We start from the raw sequence: 20150 nt of genomic DNA, 5'->3' as shown, positions 1-20150 counted from the left end.
AGGGGTGTTTAATAACAGGACACATTTTCTTGAAAGGGAGCAGGATAAACCGTATTTTCAAGGTGAGTTTAATCCATGGCTTTTAACCTTGCTATGATTTATGTTTGACCTCCTTTTCACAGTAGTTTTCTTCCTTCTCTCCTTCAGACTGGAAGGACATGTCTGTGCTTTCTATTTGATGTGGATCTCACGTATCTGCACAAAGTAATTCATAACCACTTGGCAAAAGGCATGTGCCCACACCACATCATTATCCTGCAATTAAAGAAAATTCTCCCTGCCACAAAGCTATAAAGCCCAGTGATGTTTCAAGCTAAGCCCTCAATATTCATTCTGAATTCATCTAAGGCACAAATCTGCTGTGGCGCTGCAGAGAGATTTTGTGGCGTGCCTTGTAAAATACCTGTTGAATGTTGATTGAAAATTTTTTGGGTTTGCCTCATCTCAGCACGTTTAAGATTTTCTCCTGCTTCTCTGCACAGACTTCACACAGATATAGAGAAGATAACTCTTCTCTGCAGCTGAATGAAACAGAAGCATTTTATTGTTTGGTTCTGGGCATCCTCTACCTAAGGTTTAACACATTCTTCAAATGATTTTTAGATTTTTGATTATTATCTCTGTGTTGTTGATTGGGTTACAGGTTGCTTTGTAAGTCTTGATCAAGCAGGTCTGGAATTATCCACGTAATTCACTTACAAAATATTTGATTAAAGTAAAAGACTGAAGTGAAAGGAAGATAAAGAGATTCTGCCCTCTTGGATGTTTAATATTAGTCAGTTTCAGTGCCATGTTTCCCTTCTACTGCGTGGACAAGCACCTTTGCTGTATCAGAATTGAAGTCTGTAAGGTGCTATTTCCTCCACCTTCCTAATGATGCCTTGATTTTAAATGAATACATCCGAGGGAAAAAAGTGTCACCCTTTAAATAAAATGTGGTGATGACTTTCCAACTTCTACCTCATGTGGCCCCAGTAGTACGGAAGGAGCAGGACATTTATCGAACTGCTCCTTTAGACAGCCTTGTCCCCAAGGTCTTCCAGGATCTGCTGCATCCCAGCAGGAGCAAACTCTTCCATCAGGTTGAGACAGCCTGGAGAGGTTGTGCAAGTTAATAAAGAGAACAGTCGAGTGTCTCTGAATGTACACTACAGTGAAACGCTGTCCAGAAACGCTGCAAATGCAGGAGCTACCCATAACCGTGTGCGTGAGTGACGGCGCCGAGCCCTCCCAGCCCTTTGCTGCACCGGAGCTCTCTCGCTGGGCCTGCTCTCCTTTGAACAATTAAAGATTCTATTGGCTACGCTCCGTGAAAGGGACTCAAAAACGCCGCTCCCCTCCGCGCCGGGCGCGGCTCCTTTAAGGCTCGGAGCGGCGGGAGAGGGAGCGCGTTCTGTCCGGTCCGGTCCGTGCGGCGCGGGGCCGGGAGCTCCGCACGGCCCCGCCGCTCCGCCCGCTCCGGGGGGCGCCGAGCCCCGGGCTCGCCCCGCCCGGCCCCGCCCGCCGGCAGGAGGTGCCGCCCCCCGCCCCCCGCGGCCGCTGCGCTCCCCCCGCCCCGCCCCGCCCCGCCGACCGGCCGGAGGCGCGGACGGACGGACGGACGGACTGACGAGGCCGCCGGAGGCAGCTGCTGCCCCGAGCCGCCGAGTGCGAGGTGAGTGGCGGCAGCCGCGCTGTCGTCCCGCTCTCCGCGGGCGGGGAGCCCGCACGGCCGCTTCCCCCGGCCACGGGCACTGCCCCCGGGCACGGCCGCTGCCCCCGGGCACGGCCGCTGCCGCCGTGGCGGAGGCGCCGCGGGCTCCCTGCGCGCCCGGGCAGCGCCTTTGGCGGCGGAGGCGCCGCGCGAAACTCGCCCGCTGCTCCCGCCGGTGCCGCGCTGTCACCCCGGCTCGGGGCTCTCCCGGCGCGGCAGCCCGTGAGGATGCGGGGCTCGCCCCGCACTCTCCGCACCTGCTCAGGGGCCGGGCTGCACCCGGGGCCGCCGGCGGCGACGGGCTCTGCGGGGACGGCTCGGCCCGCGGGGGCAGCGAGCGGGGGGCGCGGTGGAGGGGCCGCTCCCGGGGCCGCCGGAGGCGCGGGGCCGCTTCGCAGCGGGGCTGAGAAATGTTTGGAGGAGTTTTGTCTCTTCTTTCAGCTGGAAAAGGAAAGGCATCGGCGGCGGCAGCAGCGCGCACGTGTGATGTAGAGAAAGAGGGACTTCATGATGCTGGCTCGTTGCAGCTCAGTAGGATACCGGGAAAGGCGGACAGAATCAACAGGGCGCTTGTTGAGTGGCGCACGGAGCCGCTTCGGCACTGAGCCCCCGAGCTGGTTTGGAGAGACTGAGGACTCACCTTAAATGGCTCAGCAGTGGGGTTCTGGCTTGCCCCGACTTGTCCAAACTCCAGAAAACAATATGACGTTTAGAAAGGGGGGGGGGAAACAGTGTGATATTGTGATTAATAGGAGAAGAATGAGTAGGGTATGCCGATGGTTATCAGTGCGGTGCTTGTAGGGTTTTACATAGAGCATGGATACCCAGTGCTGCTTAGCTGACTACTTAATTAAACCTTTGCATCCATTCTACTAATAACTCTTCTTGCAGTCTGATGGATCATGATCATGGATTATGACTGTTTTTTTAAGAGAGACTTAAGTGGTCTTTCGAAGGCTGAGTGTACTCAAGTTTATTACTTGGCAGGGGGCAGCAGCATGAAGCCTGGTAATGAAAATAGGAAGTGAACATTACTCATTTAGTTTTGATATTGTGTCTTTGACGGTTATAAGTGTCATCATAGACTGATCCTAGCTCAGATAATATCTCATGTACTGAAAGACATGAGTTGCTGTCTGAGCTAGGATCTCTTGTCCTGGTTGGTACCTACTTCTTCTAGCTGTGAAGCAGTCCTTCTGATGTGGAATATGTTCTGAACAAGTCTGGTTATTTTTATAATGGGCAAATGTGTTTCTGGAAGAGTAAACCAGACTGTATCATGCTGAAGAATATTCTCAGCCTGTAATATCTTAACCTCATCTGTTCAAAATGAAAACAACAGCCACCGGAAAACTGAAACCACTCTTGACTGATGCACGTGGCTAAAGAGGTTTATAACAACAGAACTGTGTGCAGTGTTACTACACTGAGGTGTTGTTGCCCCACACCTGGAAGTGCAGCTCCAACTGAGGGCTGTCTGCTGGCTCTGTGTAACCAGCAGTGGCAGAGGTCCAGCCTGAGTTTTCAGTCCTGGTTGCTTTACGGTCCTTTTGGAGCCTTCATGAGATAGAAGTGCTTGTTCTGGAGACTGGGAAGGAATAGTGGTAGTGTGTCCCACTCCTCAAGCACAGGCTTACAGCTGTTCCTGCCAAGAGATGTTCTTCCCTAGTGGGACATTGAGAGGCTTGAGATGTCACCCCTTCTCCCTGCCCCCTGAGGCTGCAATAAAAGGGTTTTGGCCGGGTCCTTAAATGCGTCTGGCTGTAGGTAATGGCATGGTGAGATGCTTTAGAGTAGTTTGCTTAGTTTCAGTTCTGCTTAGTGTATCTTTGTGGAGGCTTTGTTCCATGTTACTGTGTCAAGTGAGATGCAGTTAAAATTTTGATTTGCTATTCTAATAGGAAATATGCTCTCCCTTTAAAGTAGTTCATTGTAATGCCTAAAGAGTTGTATCCTGGCGTGGATGTGCATGCCTGTGAGTTTATCTGGCCATGGTATCGTTACAAACCTCTCTGATACAGGCAGGACCAAAGTGTCCATCCTGTGTAGACACTTCTGCAGTCACCAGAGGAAAGTCATGGGTTTTTTCACAGAAAAGCTCTTAACAAAATTCCTGTCTTCAGGTGAGTGTTAGCTCTTGCTAGGTGTGGCCTGACTGTATTCCCCTGGGGGAATCATTTCACACCCTTTGTTTGGCTAGAAAATTTATAGTTCCCAACTGCACTGCTCAGTTCTGAGTGGATGCAAACCATGCTGACTCATGTGCTGAACTGCAGCCTTGCTCCATGTAAACACAGGCACACTTCTAAAATATTTAATTTGTAATGTCCTCTGTGGAGAGCTATCCCACAGCTCCTGGCATAATTCCCAGAAGCAGCAGATTCTGGGGTTCTGGGAGTTTCAAAGGCCATTGGAGCCCAGCGGGATAATCATCTGAACTAGTTTAGTGTAGTTTATCCTGGCACTGGGACAGTTCAAACTGAACAGGTATTTAATCTTGCTTAAAGCAAGTCTGCTTTGAACAATACGTGGTATGTGCATGAACGATCTGGAGCCTGTTGGGACATGGCTGTCAGGAGATCTACATGGAGGGAAATCTTTGTTATGGCAAGCACACTTTGGTGTAGATGTACCTCCCAACAATTTCTAAAACAACCTCTGTGGGCAGTTATAGTAAAACCAGGAATAAGCTATTAGAATACTTGTTTTCTTAGTTTCTCTCTGGCCAATACCAGTAGTAATTAATTGTCTTGTGAAATACCCAAGTTTATATCCATGGGTGAAATGCATGTTAAAAAAAGATTCTCAGAAATACAGAAACTCACACCCATTCACACACACAAAAATTTTCATTCTTTTAATGAATAATAAGTTACAGTATATGATTTGGCTACAAAGGAAGAAAGTGGAATCAAAGAATGATTTCTAAGTACACTTATTGTGTTTGTACCTGCTAAGTACAGTGTTGGAGTTTTAAGATAAATATCTTCTCCTTTAAAGCAGTAATTCATTCAGTGGACACTAGTTGATAAGAAACTAGAGTTCTTTGGTTCTTTTGTGGGTTTTAAAATTTGGGTTTGTTTTTTTGGTTATTATTGTGAGCTTGATTGAAAGAGTGATCCAATATAATAAGTACAAGTAATTTGGGAGAGGTTCAGTGATCTTATGGATGGTCTAGGTCACTCCCATATCACTTGCTCAGGTGGGCTGTCAGTGCATTACCTGTAGCAGTTAAACATCATCTGTTTGCTGAACTGTGCCCAGCTTTGCTGATGTCATAACTCATCCAACATCCTGCAATGTTTTAAGCATCCACTTTTAATTTTTTATGATGAGAACAAGATTCTAGAGACACTGGAGCAGTGGGATGTGCTCAAAACTGGGTACATCTGGGTTGCAGAAGAGGTGCCAAACCCTGGAGAAAAAGCCCCTGGTGCAAATGGGGCTCTGGAGCTCACTGAGGTCCCTTGGGGATACAAACCATTGCTCCCAGTGCCACAGCATGGCACTTGTATCCATGCACTGTCAGTGCAGCAGGAAAGGCAAATCTGTGCTCTTACCTTTGCAGATGGTAGGATTTGAAGGTAGTGTGCCTCTCACTTCTTTGCAGGAGGGGTACCTGGCGTAGTACTGTTTGGGTACAGGAACCATCTTTTCTGTGAGTATGATTCAAGGCTCAACCTATTTTCTTTCTTTATTAATATGGGGAATTTCCTTACAAGTGTGGCTTAATTCACAAATCAATTTCACTAGAAAGACTTCTTTATCTGAAGCCTGAAATTGAAATGTACAGATGTGGCATTTTGTTGCTTAAGTGTGCTGAGAGATATGTTTGCCATTAGCAGAGTCCCATTAGTCATGAGGTAGTCTTACAACCCATATTTCAAAATCCTGCTTTCTATGATGGCTGTTAGTGGCATTTTTCTTTGTAAAAGCAGAGGAAGTTAAAAATTGTGTCTGCATCGGTTATTGTTGCCATCACAGCTGTCTTTGACCAGTTTTAACCATCCTATTCTGAGTAGCTCCTAACTGGGGTTGTAGCTTCAATGGCCATGGGCACAAGAAGTAGAAGTTTTTCAATGCCGTCTCCTCTCAGTCAAAAAATATTTCTTTTGAGTTACAATAGTTTTAATCAAGTTGCACTGAGTCAAAGCATTCCATTACTAACTCTGTTTTGGTGCCTGTCGTAATTAGGCCTGGTATGGTTACAATATAAATTAATTATATTAATTATATCTATTAATTAATTATATTAATTAAGCCAGTTCCTTAGCACTAATTAATCATGGTTTGTCTTGAGCAAGACAGATGGTACCACTGATACTGTGCTTCTGAGGCTTGAAAACTGGGAAGATCACTTGAAATAAGGTGATGCAATTTTTGTACAAGGTCACGTACAAAATAATTTCATCTTCAGATGGCAATTGTGAAAGAAGCAAGTGCTCCTTGCAACATGCTATCAGTCGTTGCATAAGTAGGCAGGAAATAAGGGCCACCCCTCTGTCTAGGTGAGCAGTGAGATGGGCTGTCTTCAGGTGCCAACTCACTTTTACAACCATGTGCAACACCAGTGTAAAAAAGAATATAAATAGATGTAAAGCTCGTGTTTATTCAAACCCTCCTTTCTGGCATACTCAGTGTCTTCCTCTGAAGTGGAAAGCTGACTTCTGTGTAGTCCATGCTAAGAGTTTGTAAATGGCTGTCTTCCTAACTCTAGCTGGAAAATACTGTCACAAGAGAAGTTTTTTTGTAGGTTAGATGGCAACCTGTTAGTCTGAGTAACACATTGGTTGGAAACTGTTGGTGGTAAAGTAGCAGCAGCTTGGGGAGCTCTGTGACCCTAATCCAGACTTATTTTAGAGGGCAACTTCTAATACAGAATCTTGTACAGTTTGGTCCAGTTGGAGGGTCAGCTGTCTATTTTGGAGCTCACACTGCTGCCTTTTAAGATGAAAGCCATATTTTGTGAATATGAACTCCTTTTTATCTGCTTGCTGTGCTTGTCTGAGGGAAGGAGCAGCTGTAGTCCATTCGCCAGACCTGCATTTGGCTGTTGCTGCCATTGTGTTGTGTGTAAACATGTACCATTATTTTGGATCATATAGCAGCCTGTTCAAAAGGGTCTCGCATTCCCCAGCTGTTCTGCAACTTTTCCATCTCCGAGCTTGCCAGCTGCTTAATACAGGCAACTGTAGCTGCATTTGTCTCTCTGGTGTTAAGTATTAGTGGAGATAAAATTGACTTGTTAAATGTTAGATGCTGCGAGCCCCTCTCCGGCTTCGAATGGACTTAAAAGCAGGCTGTTCTTCCCACATCGAAGTTGTTAGAAGTTTTCTTTGTCACTAGTTGAATAGATTGCATAAAAAAAATCTTTGTTTTGTAGATCTGAAACAAATACGAAACCCAATTGTGTTTACATATGCAGCCACAGATTGTAACAGTAACTAATCCGAAAGAACTGGGTTACAAAAAGGTGTGCCTTAAAGCCATGTCAGCAGCTCATTTGTTTAACCACTTCTCTGAACAATGTTCAGTTGCACAAGGCATCCTGTGCTCTCTTGTCAGCCAACCCTTTTGTTTACTGAATCTGGGAACTTTTGTTTCAGCGGCAGCCCTGCTCAGCCTGGATGTCAAGGAAGGAACAGGGGCTCTGCAATATCTTGTATCTGAACCCAGTGAGAGCTGAGTCCAGGTGAGGAGACACAGGCTGAGACCTGCCTTTTCCAGCCTGCTCTCCCTGCCATTAAAGTGATAGGAAATGTCTGGAAAATGTTTTGTGTGACTGAGCTCCTCTTTACTGCAGCTTTGAATCCATAGCTATCTGCCTGGAGATACAGAAGTTGAAAGTCAGAGTAAATTCAAGCTCCTTTGGAAAAAGGAGATAATTCTGTTCATGACTAAAGTTACCATTCTAACCACTTAACCTGTTTTGTCAGTTTGAAACTTGGGGTGAGGAGGAGTGTATCCTTGGTTGCTGCAAGAGACTGCTAAAGATAGTGATAAAGCAAAGTTTTCAGAGGCTTGAGCAGATGCCATTGATTAATAGTCCTTACTCCCAGACAAGAGGGTAAATCATTGAAATAATTTTTAATGAAGTTTGTATTTGAAAAATGTAAATTTGTTTTTTCATGGTTTTGCTATTTGTTTCATGGTGAAGGAGACTGGAAGGGAATGACTTGTGCATTCTTGCTCCTGATTGCAGAAAAGATTGCACGACTGCCCCTGCCCCAGGGTCCAAGTTACCCATTGTAACTGGCCTGAATGCCCTATTATTCAGAGAGGAAATTTCCAGGTGACTGTAAATACATTTCTTTTTTTCTACCTCTTTTTTCTCCCACCCTTTCACCAGGCCTGCTCTATCCTTGCTGGTTGTAGCTTTCATGTTAAACATCAACACTACCTAAATATGCAAGGATGACTCTGGCTTCATGATAGAGCCTTGACCTGTGAAAACAAAAGCAAAACCATACAAAGAGTCTCTTGATTTAAGGTGGCATGTTTCAGGATCTGTTTTTCTATCTCCAAATAGCTCAGAGTTTGAACTTTTCCATTCTAATGGAAGTGTCTTAAAAGACATTGGAACACTATTTGGCTAGATGCTTGCACTTGTCCTCTGGAAAGTTAATTTTTCAAAGTCAGTGTTGGAGCATTAAATCTTTATTTGTCTGAAATCATAGCAGAAATACAGGCTTATAGTTTGAAGTGATCATATTAGATACATAGTTATGTTAGCTGAGCTGAGTGATAAATACTAGATTAAAATGTCTAGCTAACACAGAAAATGTAGAAATGAACGTGAGTTCTGGATTTAATAACTACATGTAGGAACAGTTCTTTAGAAAAGAGAGTTTCTCTTTCAGAACAGCAGATTGACCACACTTCAAAAATAGAAGGAGACAATTGAGTGTGATGCTGAGGGCAGGAGGAGAGGGGTAGGGAATGGAGATAGAGCTTCTGTCACATAGAAAGTTAGGGAGAGCATCTCAATGTTTTAACTTTTTTAAGTGCTGCTGATTAATTCATAAACCCCTTTGGAATGAGTTCAGGGAATGGGCATAGAGGAGATTGGGAGAAGTGGATTTTGAGAAGTAAGAAAGTAAGGAAGTGTTGGTTTGTCCTCAGTTGAACAGAGGAGGAAGACAGTATCTGATTAGTGATTAGTGTTCAATTATTGAGGGCTTTAGGAGAAAGAAATATTTCTTTCAGAACGTGGTGGGAAGTGAAGTGAAAAGTTTTTAAATGGCCTTAAATTAGCTAAGCATGTTTAAAATAATAGAGGGGAAAAGGAAGGGATTACAGTCTCACCCACCTCCCGAGACTGTTTTTAATGAAGTTGGTGAATGTTTTGGGAAGGTATAAAAATAAAGCATTTGAGAAAGCTTTTTGTTAGGTGTTTTTCTTTCTTTCTTTCAAGTGAAAGGTTCTGCCAGTGTTTTTTACTTGGCTTAAATTTGCTCCATCCTCTACAGGGGAAAATATTTATTTTAAAGTTTCCTCTAAACTTAAATTGGCTTCCTAGCCAATTTAAAGACATGTCTGTCTATGTAATACCTTTTAACTCCAGGAAAGCTGAAAACTCTAAGGCTTAATGAAGGAGGGGACCTTGTTGATTGCACAAGAGAACAGCACTTCTAGCAGCAGAAAAATTGCTGTTCTGAAAATGTAGCTTGAATTAATCCCTTCCACCTTTGTTTCCTTTTGCTGTTGTTAATGATTTCCTTTGCTCAGTGCTGTTGTGCCTGCCTCACTCCACTGATTCTTCCACTGCTCTCTGGGTCTAAAAATTATAGTATGTGTCAATTTAAAGACAGAAATAGAGCAGTGGCTCTAGTAGAGCTTCTTCACTAAGCAGCAAGCTTTGAGAGTTATGATCTTTAACTTTGGCACTTCAAGTAATTTCTCTCCAGGGTGATCATTGCAGCTCTCAGTGTGGGCTGTCCTGCACACTGGTAAGTTTGGGTGCCTGTTATCTCACAGGTTGTGGGGCTCAAGTCTCTGCCCTATGTGCAGCTTATCAGCCATGTGCACAGCTCCCTAGAGACCACACAAGATTGTCTCTATCTCTGCAAAGATTCAAGGCTTTGAAAGAAGGTTGCTTAGGCAAAAGTTGCAATAATGAACAAAATTACAGAAAGAAAACAATATATTTCCTCAGGTAATGTGTGTCAGTTAGGATCTGGCTTAGTTAGGCTCTGCTGTTAGGGTTGCCTGTTACAGCTGTTTGAGTTCTGGATGCTTTGCCTTGTTTGTGAGGCTGTGCTCTCATCTGTAGCCAGCATTTAGCTGTAAACTGCTGAAAAGCTCCACTACTGCTGCTTCTTCTCCCACCTCACTCCACAAAACTTAGCTGAGGTATTCCTGTTTAGATCACACTCTTGGCTTTAGGCTTAAACTGCTTTAGTCAGTCTTCTGTCATTTGTGGTTTGAAGTATATGCTCTGACAAATATGACTTCAAAGGAGTTTGTACAAAACTTGACCCTTGCAAAGCTCAGAGAGCAAAGACTGTCCAGAACTTATAAACACCCTGCCCATGGGATTGAACCAAACCTCTCCTGGATCCCCTGGGCCCGTCCTCTTCCTTCCTGCTGTACTGCAGAATGCCAATGGTTGACAGGCAAAGAATTTGTTTTTCCTGAAATACACTTGTTTGTCTCATCTCCATAATATTTGTTGCATGCCTGACTCGACAACTTGCATGCAAATGCCTATTTTTGTACTGTTTTTGTGGGTTGGCAACAAAGTAATTGTGGCTTCCTACTGCAAGAAGGGCCTGGTGTATGAAAGCCAGTTGTTTATATGGATTCTGGGTGTGGAATGCAAGCTTAATTCTTTCATCTTGAAACTAAATTGTGTTGAGTAAAATTAACTTTGAATTTAAGCAGCACTGAACCCAGTTAAACAATTCTCTAGGGCTTACATTAATAAAAGCAAACTATGGCATAGCTAACTACGGCTAGGGATGCATTTCAGGTTCTTTAAATTTGTGGTTGAAGAGGGGAATGCTCAGCTTATACTTCTGTAATAAACTTCATGTCTGCAGTGCACTGTGTGGTGTACCCTGCTGGGATAGTACAGCCACAGATAACGTCAAGGGATTTGTGTGGGCAGGGAGAAGGCAGGTGAAACATTCCAGGTGAGATATAAATTTCCATGGCCTGGTTTGGGAACCTAACCTGCCTTACAGTAAGAGATAGAGAGCTGTGAAAAAGAAGTTACCGGTGATTTTGTTTCATCTGACCTACTGTTAGAGGACCTTGTAGCCTTTAAAAGAACTCTTTAAAGCAATATGTGGTTGAACATGCTTTTTCTGGACTCCCAGGAGGTGTTTGCCAGCAAGGAGCTGCTGACATCAAAAGCAAAACCCCAAAAGGCCCATAAAGGTGTGTGAAGTAAGGAAGCTGGGGATGAGAGTGGTTTTGTGCTAAACTTCAGCTTCAGAAAGATCTTTCCAAATGCAATAAAGAAATGGGGCACCTTTATTACTGCCTTCAAAAGTTATGATGACTTGTGAGACTCCTAGAGTAACGTACAAATGAAGACAGTGCCCTTCCAATAAAACAAATGTTACTTTATTGAATGTTTCTTATGCAAAGACCAATATGAAATCTTATAATCAAGCCAATCACCTCTGAAACAAAGCAAGTAATCTTGCTGTTACAGAGGTTTGTTTCTTAAGGAAGCCCTGAAAAAACTTTTTCCATGAACATGTTGGTATGAATTGGCATTCTTCCTTGCACAGGAAACCACAAATTCTTACTGCGGAAAACTTGTAACTCTTGTAAAACAGTCATTGGTTTTGTGTCTTAAATGTCCAGGATGTTCTAGGTTTTTGGGGTTTTTTTGTGTGGCCTCTGGAGAGCTGCTCTAAGAAATGCTTCTCTTTTGATAAACAGAAGATCACTTGCTCAGATGTTTCCAGTCAGTTGTAGTCCCTGTGCATGCTGCTGGGGCTTGGATACTTCTCAAATGCCTTCAAGCCTGAGACCATCTTTATTGCTCAATTATTTTTACCCCCTCAAGTCTGACAGTTGCAGCAAGTGAACATGATCCCTGTATTAAATACAGCAATGTGTTTGATGAGTTGCTTTGTTAGGGTTTCTGAAAGTGGTGCAGTTGAAATTGCCTTTGGTGGTGGGGCAGCTCCTGGAGCAGAGTCACTCAGTGCTCACACACACACACACACCCTGTGCTTGTGTGCACTCCTTGGAACACTTGTGTGCAATGTCAGCATGGTTTGTACACCTCTGGATGTGATGTGTGCTACAGGCTGGGAGCTTCAGTTTCAGGTGACTGGAAAAATTACTTCTGTGACTTCACTGAGCATCCCTCTTTTTCTTTATGCTAGTCCTTTTCAGTCTGTTCTTCTTTATTTTATTTTTTTTTTCAAATCCCTATTCTGGATTTGATATGTAAGCTATGATCAAACTGCATGTGAAGTAAAACCCTTTCTAAGTTTTACTTTCAAATACACTATCAAGAGTAGAACCCAAATTACACAGGCACATTATTTTTATATTTTTTAATGACAGAAAAAAGGACAATGGGTGGGGATATAGCAAATCTATAAGCAAGCAGTGATAAAAGTGGTAAGCTAGCAGTGATAAAAGTGGGGTTTTTTGGGGGTTTTTTTGATTTTTTTTTTTTTTTTTTTTTGCAGTGCAGGCTACTTGTTTGAAACAGCTTTATCATATCTTCATCAATGTTTTATAGTTTTTACTATTTTGGAGTGTTAGCTGGGTTCTCAAGTACTGGAACGTTACTGCTGCTATTTAAGGCAGGACATCTGTCATGATGTGTCTAGAGTCTGATTTCCCCAAGCCTGAGCAATTCTTGCCTTTATGCTCTACCTATGTAGCCCTTGCTCTTTCTGCAACCTAAAAATAACACAGAAGTTAAACAACTCGTTGCAAGTCTGTAATTTCTGAGAGCAGCAACTTGCCAGTGGCTATGTCTTGTGTCTTCTGGACAATGCTTTGGCAGAGTTTCAATAATTTGCTAAACTAGGCCAAGTTAACTTTTCTTTCTAGTCAGGTGTACCTTTCTGTACACAAGGATGTGCACGAAATAAATGCATGTTTCTCATCAACAGTGTTAGCACTGCCTCATGCTCACACTGAGGCTCCTGGGAGCCAGCCCTAGCAGCATCCTCCTGGTGTCCTGCCTCATCTCCCTTGCTTCTGGGAGTCATGGCTTCTACATTGACTTCCTTGGGATGGGGACTTTTCCCTTCCAGTAGCCTCAGTGTTAGCTGCTCTCTCAGCTCTGGTTTATGTCCCAACAGCTGTTCAGTTTGCAGGCTTTTATTGTAAATACTTTGTACAATATTATTACAGTGTTATCAAGTGTTCTGTGCACAGGATAATGAGGCAACTGTGGAGCCTCAGAACTCTTCTGTAGAATGGCAGACTCTTTCAATCTAGAGAAATTATTCCCCTTTTCCCACTGAAACTCTACTCTGAAAACTTTGTTCTAGGGACAGTTTTAATGAGCTTGGAAACCTGTATGACAATTTTCAAAACAACCCCTTTATGTCTGTGGCCTTTCAATAATGCCATTTTTGGGGCTGAAATTTTATTACTCTTACCAGCTCTCCTCCCATTTCCCTCTTTCCTTCCTGCTCCCAGCTGTGTGCATGTGCTGATTATTCTGGGGTGGTTCTAGTCCACTCCTTCAGCTTTGTAAGCTGCTTTGTCTCAGGTTTTGGTTGCTGGATCAGTAGATCAGTGTCTGCTGTTAGTGAACCAAGGAAGGTCTCAGACCTCCAAGGTATGTGGGAGCTGGTGCAGTGGGGACAGTGTCAGACTGGACAAAAAAAATGTTCTCTGCACAGTTCAGTTTGCCTGGCAGGGATCTGTAGATGAACATGAGTTTTCTGATGGCACCTCTCAGTTCTGATTTGACAAGCTAAAAGCTTTCAAATGGAACCCTGAAATATTGTTTATTTGAAGCTTAAAATGTTGGAATTGTATTTTTTTTCCCTTTGTGTTTGTAGCTCCTATACCACACTGTTTTTATATGCTGTTTGTTTAAAGGAAGCTTTTCACTTCCCAGGGAAAATTGCAGCTGGGAAAGGCCTGAAATGATTGCAGTTGCTTGGCTCTGTTCGATTGTAACTGTGTATGACTCTAACCTAAAATTGTAGATGCTGTTTGTCAGATTGTAAAAATGCTATGAGTCCATCCAGCATCCTTTAAAATTAGGCTGAGTTATAGCATTTTGGAGTTAGAATGGCCATGGTGACAGCATCTTTCTTTGTACTGGTGGAGACAATTAAAGAGAGTGGGGAATAAATAGTAAGAAGCATTGAAATAACTACACGGGTCAGTGCAAACAACATAGGAAGTTTTGGGAAGCTTTCTTAAACTCGGGCTGAGTACTTAAATGTTTACTGGATAGTAACACATGCTGTTGAACCTGATGGCTTTGGCTTGTGGTCACCAGTGAAGGCCTGCTGTTTCACCTAGTTTTGCAACTGGGAATTTACTTTGGCACAAGGAAGATAAGTTTCTTATTTGAGTTAGCAGAATACAAGTGTCTGGTTGGAAACATTTCCAGCAATGAGCTGATTCCTAGCCCTTTCTTTCTGTAAATGCTCAATAGTGCCACCAATGCATATTTGGCCACAAAATAGTTATGACAACTTGCATAAACTCCAGGATTTTTTAATGTCTCAAAACCACTTTAATATAGGGTACAAGCTGGTCATTTATAAACACTTGCTTGAAACAAAGCAATCAGATTTAACAGAACAGGTGGATGGTCAGTTCCATGTGCCCTAGCTTCCCAGGAAGTGCCAGCTGAGTTTTTCAGAACTATTGCTTCTGCCTGCATGGCATCCCAGCTGCAGCTTGGTAAAAAAAAAACTCACTGCAGCCACTGGCCCTGCACACCTTCCTCACAGGGCAAGAGTCTTGTGACTGCAGCCAGCATCTCCCAGACCAAGATCTCTAGATTATTGCAGGGCTCCTTTGGAAAGGACACCTGAGCTGGCTCTGGTGCCTGCTGCAGGTGTTGAATTGCTCCAGTGTTTTAGAGGAGCTGTGCTGTACTATCAGAATATCCTCCAGGCTAATTCATACATATATTTTTGACCAAAACAGAAGAAGGCCCTATCTGCTTTCACAGAAAGAAACCTTTTTCTCATTATAGAGTATTGAATTGAAGTATTTGAGGAAAAGGAAAAAAAAAAAAAAAACCCAAACAACAAACCACCAAACCAAAACAATTTGATTTCTCAAAATTTTCATTCTGGCAGTAGATGCACATCCAGTGTGTGAAGGGAAGACTCATGACTGTGTTAAGCTTCAGATGTGAGAGCATGTTCTGCATTACAGGTAAAGGAAATCAAAAAAAATCAGAGCCATCTGGCAATGAGCAGAATGCAACTGCTTGACTGCTTTGAACTTCACTTGTATAAACAAACCTCTTCACAGGCTGAGGAGTGTCCTGAAAAGATTCTCATTAGATTTTTTAATTTTTATCTTTACATTGTTGTCTGGTGAGCTTGTGATCCAAAATACTGCATAATTTGGATCTGAGATTTAGATTCAAAGTTAATATATCTCCATAGCAAAGTCCATGTTGTTCAGAGATTTTGTTCTGTTAATTGTTAACAAAGGTGCTCTCGCTGCTCAGCTGGGCTGTAGGGTTTGTTAGCTGAGCACTGCTTGCAGCACTCTGTTGTTTAAGTGCTATTTTTGATGTCTCACAGTACCAACATGTGTAACTTCATTGATGTGACTTGGAGGAGCCTTATCCTGAAATGTACTTCTGGAACTTGGTTGGGACTGTTCAGATTATGCTCAAAAATACTACTTTATATTTTCTCCAGGGCTAATTGCACCCTTGATTTGATTCATTCTATTTAATTAATATACTTACTTTGATCTTTGAGCACAAGAGCTGATTTTATTTAGTTGTTCATGGCAACCTGAGTGTTTTCTTTTATGTTTGGTTTTTGGTTTGGGTTTTGTTTTTTTTTTAATCCTCTTAATATCTTCTGTATTCAATGCTGTTGTTTAGAACAAGGATTTATTTGTGTGTGCACCTGATTAACAAGATTCACTGTTATGTTTCAGGTGTTTTCAGAGTCTTGCTTCATCTTGTGTACTGCCATTGCTCAATTTCTGTTTTTGACTTGTGTGGTACTGCCCATTTGTAAGACCTTAGAACTACAGCTCTCTCTCATGTATAGGCAAGTCTTCTGCCTTGTTCCATAATTGCTCAGTGAAGAGGTCTCAGTTGTTGTCAAGGAAGGCTGAGATGCTTTGGAGTGTTGCAGCTCAGAAGACCACTGCAGTTCTGTAAGAGTTCCTCTGTTTTCCAGCGTGGTCACATGGGTGAGCAGAAGTGCAGTGGCTGACATGAATCCAACATGTCCCTCATTTTGTTATTTTGCTTGAAAAATAGTTGGGTTTGTTTTTTTGTTTTTTTTTTTTTTGACTTTAGGAATTCTTATTGAATTTATTTTTAATGAAATTAGCTCCATTAATAAGAGAGTTGTTTTCAGTTGTGCTTTCACAAGATGCTTAAGTCCAGGAGGTAAATCTACACATGGGGAATGGCCTGTCTTAAATACACTGTAAAGAGGTGACCTGAATGGACTAGTGCAGGACCTGCTGGTCAAGGATCATGCATGATTAGTCATGTCTTTCTGACTTGTCAGAAACCAAATGTTTAATGTTCCTTCCATTTCTGAATCTTCCTAGAGACTGTGGTTAGCAGTGACTGTTGCCTTTGGTAGGAAATTCAGCTGTTTCTATTTTGGATTTTATGCTCTTCTTTCTATCATTAGTCGATTCTTGGGTATTTTGGAAGATTCTTTGGTGGGTGTTCCTCCTTAACTTGCTCCAAAGACTTCACTGCCAGACACCAGCCACATCCAGTGGATTCAAATTGTCCCAATAGCTGAGGTTTCTGTTGGAGTTGTATGATGTGCTTGTGCATTTTAGGATGATGCATAATAACCTGACCAAGAAAGATGTCTGTGGAAAAAAGAAGAGGAGAAGAGGATTCCTGATTATGTGACCTCTTACTAGCTGTAGGGAAAGGGCTGCTGGAAGGCAGGTAAATTTTAAGGGACTACTTTTTTATGAGTCTGCACAGCTTGCATTCTCATTTAGCACTTCAACCTTTGCCTGACCTCACCAAATCTTCTCCTTTAGCCATATTGGCAATATCTTTCTTTTATGGCCAAAAAAAAGTGAGGCATGCACTTTTTTTTTTTTTTCTTTTTTTTTTTTTTTTTTCACCACTCAATCATTTTGCCAGTGTGTGTTTGGAAGGAGGGCATGAGTTATGTGAATTTTATTGTCTCAACAAATTTTGTTTAAGTGAAGTCCCAATGAGGGTTAAAAAAACTCCAGCAGAACTCTTTTTGAGAGTTTTGAAAGCAGACTGATTTGTTTTTGAGAGCAGACTAATCTGAAGTATTTATGTTCCAAACTGTACAATGATTATATGTAGAACTGTCTTTTAAAAATACTTTTTCCCCCTTAATTCTTGAACTGCAGAAATGCACGCCTGTCTCTGGATTAATGCTGGCAGGTTCAAAACTGGAAGTGGTTTTTGTGATCAGCTGGAGTTTCAGAGGTGACTCTGCTGTCAGCTCTTGTCTCTGTCCTTGAATGCAACAACTCTGTTCCTCTGTGGTCCTGTAGAAAACAGTTGTGGTCACTCCACTTCTTGGCATGTGAAAGTTCAGCATCTTTAAAGCAATGAATACTTCATGCTGCTAATGGCTTTGGAGTAATGGATTTAAGTGGAAACTGAGCAGTTCCTTACTTAAAATGTGCTCCAGATCGTGTTTGTAAACATTCTGAAAAGTAATTGATGCATCTGATTTTCAGGATTTCTCATGTGTTTCAGGGAGACAGTAAAGTATCAAAATTGATGTGATATTGATTTGTTTTGGAGGAAGAGAACAGACTGGCTTGAAGGAAAGACTCTCTAGACCTCAGTGCTTGGTATTAACCCTGAAACTTATGTACTAGGAGTGCCATAGACTTAAATTACAATAAGGAGATAACATGGCAGAAAAACGAGTCAGAGAAAGGAGATAATCTAAGAAAAGCAAATAAATTTTACCTTGTAATAATGAATTATTGAATGTATTTTTTTTTTTGAAGAAGTGGTTAAGAACTGTAATCTGCATAATGGAATGTGTGTTCTAAAGGAAAAAACTGCTACTGTTATGAAGTCAGAATGTCTCTGAGTCTGAATAAATGTTTCAAAAATTCATTTTGAGGACTTGGGAGACAATCTAATAAGTGTGTGTGTAAATCTGCTCCATAGTACTATTAGGTTGGCAGGAGACATTGGTTTACATGCTAGTAAAATATTGCTTTCATGAGTGTTGCTACTCAACAAGACTGAGAACATTATAATTTGGTTTTGCAGCCCTTTCAGAAGATGTCCTACATAATTGATGCCCCTGCCAAAGGAGCTGAGAGAGGCATTGTAATGGAACCATCTCTGATGTCACATTTTAGTTGTTAAGGAGCTATTAAATAATGAAACCTTTAAACCTAAGATCATATTTCATTTTGGCTAAAATTGGCATTTATTTAATTACAGTTGTGCTCCATTTTTAGGGGGTTTATGGGAAAATTTTGAAAGCTGTAATTGTTCTTGCTCAGATGAACAGCTGAGCAGGCAATTGACTGCAAGTCTCATTAGACATTTGCCTGTGTTAGCATGGATGACTGTGACTTGAATTGATGGCAGCCGCTTCTTTACAGGTATAAAAGGAATCTTCCCTTTGCCAGGTGTATCTTAGTCAACTTTGCTGAAGTTATTTCAATGTACAGGGATCTGGGTGAAACCTGGACTGTTTATCACTGGGATACCCACTCTCATACTGCCTAGAACATGTGGGAACTGCAGCACTTTGTAAAAACTGGGTTTGTGGGATGAGCTAGTTCATGCAGCTAGTGCTTGGCTTTAATTCTGGTGTATCTAATTGATATGTGGAAGGAATTCAAGCTGCAGATTAAGGAGTGAGTGTGCCTGTGAGGGCTCAGGCAATGTAATTTGCCCTCTGAACTCATGACTGAAGCTCTAACTCTAGCCTGTGTTTCTGGCCCATTTCTGTCCCGGGGCACTCTGGCAGGAGACATTCCCTTGCTGTTGCTTGCACACTGGCCCGTGGCAGAGGCTGCTCTCTCAGAAGGAGTGCAAATAGCACAGCCCCAGTTTCTAACCAAGGCCTGGCTGAGCAGAGCTGTGCAAGTACAGCTGAGGAGTCGCTGAGATAACAAACACAGCCCCCTTGGGTCTGCCCCTTGGCTTATGCACCAAGTGGGTGTTCTACAGCACATACTCTCCAAACTGCAAGGAAGACACTGAAGACAAGAGTTGATTCCTAGATGTGTTGTAAACCCTGAAACTTTAATCTGTTTGTTTGTATTGTGCTGTGAGGGTCGGTTTTTTAGGGAATTTATTTTTCCTGCTTTTTTTTTTACTTCTAAGTAGGGAAATTCATTTGAATTTTGATGTACTTTAACGGTGATGCAAATTGTTAATTTTTGCATTAGCACAGCAATTTACCTGTCTTAGACTGTGTTTAGCTTTTCAGGGGCTCACTCCTAGCCTTAAAAACACCTCACTCTTCATTTGGAGTGAAACATAGTTGTTTAAAACTCAATTTTTAAAAAGAAATAAAGTATCTGTTGTGTATGTTTCAGAGAAAGTGCTTGCCTGCTGCTGGCTGACTGGCAGGCAGAACATCTGCCCTAGACAGACGGGTTAGGAATTTCCATGGGGCTGGGGAAAAGTGAGAGGACAGCCCTGTGCAGGGCAGGATGAGCTGGTGTCCCTGCTCTGCAGCTTCTCAGGGGTGTGGAGCAGGGAGGGCTGTGCTTGCTGGGATGCCTTCCCAGCGGTGTGGAGGAGGAGAGGAGTGCTGGCTGAGCTTGCCAGCAGTGATAAGGCTCCAGCTGGGGATCACAGCAAACGTGCTGTGAGAATCAGCTTCCCCAGGAGTTACATGAGGCAGAGATGTTCTGCTGTCACTTGTTCTGCTGGAAGCTTCTTGCTGCTAACAACTAAATATGCAAATCAAACTCTTGCATGTGTGGCTCTTCCAGCCTTCCTGGTGTTCTGACTTATGGTTCTGTTTTCAAAACTGAATTTTTCAGCACAGACTATTTCACTCTGAAAATGCAAAACCTTCCCATAAGTGCTTCTTGTGTTGTAATAAACATACATAATTTTCCTTTACAAGATCTGCATGTCATGCTTGCTTTTTCTCCCCACTGTTTATTCTCTGCCCTGCCAACAGCACAGGTATCTTCTGAACAGGTTTATGCAAAACTGGCAAATTGAAAGGTAATGTCATTGCTCCGAGTGAATTCCAACTATTGTATTCCACATACAGGATTCACAGCTCTGTTACTGACTCACAAGACTGCTCTTGGCTACAATGAAGTGCACCACAGAATTGCTCTGATCTAAGGC

General features: G+C 42.7%; 1 protein-coding gene across 2 annotated transcripts in view; it reads left to right on the top strand.

Annotated features, from left to right (window-relative positions):
- Window positions 1-1555: 1555 nt before the first annotated feature.
- The window catches only part of SVIL (supervillin), a 134294-nt gene continuing 115699 nt past the window's right edge, over window positions 1556-20150 (top strand). For both annotated transcript variants that reach the window (XM_050970666.1, XM_030229977.2), the window contains exon 1: window positions 1556-1654. The gene's annotated coding sequence lies outside the window, so the exon portion shown is untranslated. The remainder of the gene's footprint in view (window positions 1655-20150) is intronic.

This window comes from Serinus canaria, chromosome 2 (genome assembly GCF_022539315.1).
Source record: "Serinus canaria isolate serCan28SL12 chromosome 2, serCan2020, whole genome shotgun sequence".
Lineage (NCBI taxonomy): Eukaryota > Metazoa > Chordata > Aves > Passeriformes > Fringillidae > Serinus > Serinus canaria.
The sequence above is the reverse complement of the archived record's forward strand: the minus strand, read 5'-3'. Positions and strand labels throughout refer to the sequence as shown.